Source organism: Dipteris shenzhenensis, chromosome 25 (assembly GCF_047967505.1).
Source record: "Dipteris shenzhenensis isolate YYH24624 ecotype China chromosome 25, Dip_SZ_1.0, whole genome shotgun sequence".
Taxonomy (NCBI): Eukaryota; Viridiplantae; Streptophyta; class Polypodiopsida; order Gleicheniales; family Dipteridaceae; genus Dipteris; species Dipteris shenzhenensis.
In genome coordinates, this window is record NC_141620.1 from 26093770 (window position 1) to 26098283 (window position 4514).

A 4514-nucleotide genomic window follows, 5' to 3' on the forward strand; every position below is an offset into this window, starting at 1 on the left:
CTCCTCACAACATCATCAGCTCTCCCAGCCTCGCCCTCCATATCATCTCCCTGCACCTCCTCAATACACAAATCTTCTGCCTCAGCCCGCCTCCATATCCTCTCCCTCCCACTCTACCCTCCTTGCCATGCTCCGCCTCCGCCACCCCACCGGTTCCAGCTGCCCATTCTGCTGCCTGCACACCCTTGTCAGCATTTTCTTCTTGGTCGCTCTCCTCGCCGCTTTCCAGCCCGCTTCTGCTCGCCCTGCTCCCGTCGATCATGAGTGGAGCATCATCTCCGCGTCCCCCAGCCCCTGGAATCATAACCATACGCTTGAGTATTACGTCCATGTTCGCACAAACGACGTCGACCTCGGCCAACTCATACCTCCTATCAATCAAACGCTCACAAACTCCTTCGGATCCACTCAGCTGTTCGCCTTCAACGTCACCCGGGGGGCTGATCCTCAATCGACGCAGTTGGGGTTCATCCGCGGATACACAGTGCAGGCTAGCTATGATTCCACTTCCATTGGCATTGAGGTGGAGGGCTTGTCTTACGATGATGGCTCCTTCAAAGGCACCATACAGCTTCAAGGCTTCGTCGCTGCTGGAACCAACGAAATCGCAGTGGTGGGAGGCACCGGGGCTTTCAGAGGCGCAAGAGGTTATGCCGTCGTAACACAAGTGAGCTCCCAAGGGAATGCGCTTCTTTATCACCACCAGCTGCATTTTCTCTAATCTGTTTATGCTATTCACTGTTTCTCATGAATGTGGATATGCGGGAGCCACGAATCGTACCGTTTCAATTTCCAACATGGATCCAATGGTACTTGTAAGCGCCTTGCGCGTTTGATAATAAGATGAGCTGCAATAATTTCAATCATCAGTTGGTGAATTCAGAAAACTTATATGAGCTCTTTTGCTTTACAGAGCAAATGCGAATGACTTTATAGTTCTAAGCTCAATTGGAACGTAATAAGTACCTTATGAGACGTTATCTCGTTGACACAAAGTCGACACAACAAGTAACTCTTCATCCATTCTTACAAACTTACGCGAGATGGAATGTTTGGTCAAACTAAGATGTATTCAAATCTACGTCTATATCTCATAAAAAATCTTCCAAACAATCATCATAAACTAGGATGTTCGATTCCCTATGGGAGTAGAGGCAGGGCGGCGTCCCCTCGAAGGCCTCAACCGGGTGTGTGAGTTAGGTGGGTGAGTTTTTTTTTTTTTTTTTTTTTAACTCTTTCTTATAGCCTTCTTATCACTAAGCTTCCCATTTGTGTGCCTAAACCTTCATATATGTTGCTTTACGTATTCAAGTTCGGTCTTTAAATGTGATCCAATTCTTCTCCAAATTTGCAAAGCCTCTAGCTTCATAGCGGCGCTTGCTCTCTTTAATCTTCTCTTAATATTATCGATAAGATGGATCCTACCCAAGAAGAAGGCATGCCCTTGGAACTCCAAAAGTCCATGTATACTGAACTTAAGGTCAAAGTTATCATCCACTTGGTGATGAGATGCCAAACAAAATAGAATATGTTAGAATGCGGGTTTTTCCATGTGTAAATTAGAAAATTTGGCATGTCTATCATCAGAAACATAACAAAGCAAGGAAGAAAATATTCTACTAGTATCCATTATCAACCAAGGCGATGCCCTAATACATGGCCTACTTCATATAGGCATGTTTAGCATAAAGTCTTCCAAGCCTACTCAAAGACAAAATTTAGTCCTATGGTATACTCTAGAGTATACTCTACACTTTTTATGACATGTTTATACTATATAATGTTTGAACCATGCATGCCAAAGTTTTCTTACATATTCTTGATATTGGGTAAGAATGCATCCAAATGGTAAAACATCTTTCTTGGATACAAGTGAGTGATTATCATTTGTATTTTGATTCTTGAACTAACTACACTTTCAGCAGCAAGTAATTCCTCAGTATGAGGCACTCACATCTCCAGTTGCATGTGGAGATATATGCCACAATGCATTCAGCTTTTTAGGTGACTCCATTCTAGCATCCATCACTAATGCTTACACCTCTAAACAGAGTATTCAATCAGTAATACAGATCAGAAAATCAGTCTTTAAGACATTCCAGCATCAACTCAGTCATGCTGCATTGCACCACCCTTGGATCCAATTATCACCACCTCCGATCAGTAGATCATTCCTCAGCATGAGGACATTTATACATCAGTGCAGTCCTACCCCAGTGCAGTTGACATCATCAGGTTCAGCCATAGCACAACCTGTGGAGCTTTAATGTTTCAGCATGCACTTATGGTTGTCGTATACAGTCCATACTTGATGCAGATTAGTGGTTGGATCCAGGACTTTAAATCAGTTCCTACATCAGCATTCGATACCTCATATGCCTCACATGCTATGGTTTTTTATTGATATTCCAAGCTTATAGTCCTTTATATTATTATCAGCTCCACCTTGAGCCTTTGACAAATCCTACATCCCATGCTGATGACGGATCTTTAGCCATGCACATATTAAATGACCTCCAATTCATGATCGTTGAGCATACAAGTTTGACAGGTTGTTGTACCTTTTCAGTTTTGCAGGCCTCTTCACTAGCACGGTAGTGTATCATAGATGCACCTTCAGCCCCAAAATTTCAGCCCCTGGATCACTCTGTCCACACCGACTATGAGGTCTTCTTCGACCTCGCATCATTCAATAGAGATCATAGTTCTACTATAAGAGGTATATTCATTGCTAGCTAGAGTCTCATTAAGACAGACTTCTAGAAGACTCCACAGGCATTGGGGTAGGCATAGATGAAACCTTAGGATTTCATAACAAACTACTTTTTTAATCAACTATAACATGTTTGGAAAGAAGAAACTACTTATAGTAGCAGAATCCCATAATCTATATGCTTTGCTCTCACCATTGTAGCTAGTGAGAACACACTTTTGAGATTTAGCACTAGCTTCTATTCTAGTTGATATGTTACATGAGCATAAGCAACAACAAAAAATCCTAAGATTTGAAATTATGGTCTTGAACCTATAAATAATATAATATTCCATAAAACAACAGTTGGAGACCTGTTCATGAGATAGACTATTGTGTTACATGTTTTAGCCCAATAGCCACATAGGAGATGCCTCTCTTCCATGATACATGATGCTATTTTAGAGATAACTCTATTTTTTCTCTTAGCCCCACCATCTTAATAGTTGCTATATCCATGGGTGAATTCCCTTCTAATCCCATGGTAGCTCAAAAAATTTATTGAATAGAAAAGACTTGTCTACTCACCACCATTGTTACATCTCAATGTGTTTACCTACTCTCTGTTACAATGCTTTACTACTAAGTAGTCTTACTGCAAGAACAAATTCTATTCCTAACACTCGCGGTTTGTTGAGCCGTTGTTCATCATTGGTCTACCGCCCTTAGCTTTAGGATGACTCCTCCTCGGACTCGAAGTCACTAGCTTAGCTGTTGTTGTTGCTATTGCTCGCCACTCGGGAAGTTGCTAAAGATGTGCTTGCTACTCGAGAAGTTAGCCAAAGATGTGCTACCATGTTACCAACTAGCGGGTGCCACATGCTCGTACCTATGTTGGTAAGTTCTCTGCGGTTCAACCTTTGTCGACTTGACCCAAGGGTAAACATTTCATCTCAGCTTTCTACAACCAACCCCTCACGATTTCAAACTAGCTAGAACTAAATGCTACTAGAAGGAAGACACACGTGGACTAAAGGTGCAGGGTCACCATGCAACACAACAGTCCCTTTTCTTGGAGGTTGGCGAGTAGTTACTCAGGGAGCAATAGAAGAAGGGCCGAGGGCATCATTTGGAGAAGCATGGCAGGAAGATGGTCTTGGAGAGGGAGGGTCAAAAGGTTTAATCATTGCTGATGGATCCAAAGGGGGCCAAGGATACAAGGAGCATATGTAATGGGAGGCCTCTTGAGATTTGTAAGCCAATCCATAGACCATAGCTCAGCGAGTGGGTCCTCGGAGGGGTTGGTGATGTCGGAGGCATTGTCGAAATGAGTCATATAGCATTTTTACTAGCGTGGATCTCTTCTGCCACTTAATACTTAGGTCCTTGTTCAGGTCTCAGACATTTTTGCGCATAGCAGGCAACTGCCTCCGTGATGTGGCTGCCGAGTAGTTTCTCATCCTCCTTAAGTAATGCCACATAATATATTGAAAGGGTTGACATAATTGGATGTGGAAGAGCATGGATTTGAGCTACAATAAGGCGCCTCTCTACCTTATGTATATTGTGATGTGGTAGGCTACTCGATCTTAAACAAACAAATCAAATTTGTGACAGGTGTGGTTATAGATGTAATTCTTCAGGGTGATTGGCCCGAGTGTCGCGCCGTGAAGAGATAGAGGTGGGGTTGTAGGACTGGGACTGACAAGTTGATGTGTTGCCAAGCCTTGTGAATAGGGAATTGGTGTCGGGGCTAGGCACTCGACTTAAAACTTCAGTTTGCAAAGGTGGCAATAGGAATGACATCTTGCCCGTCCAAAAT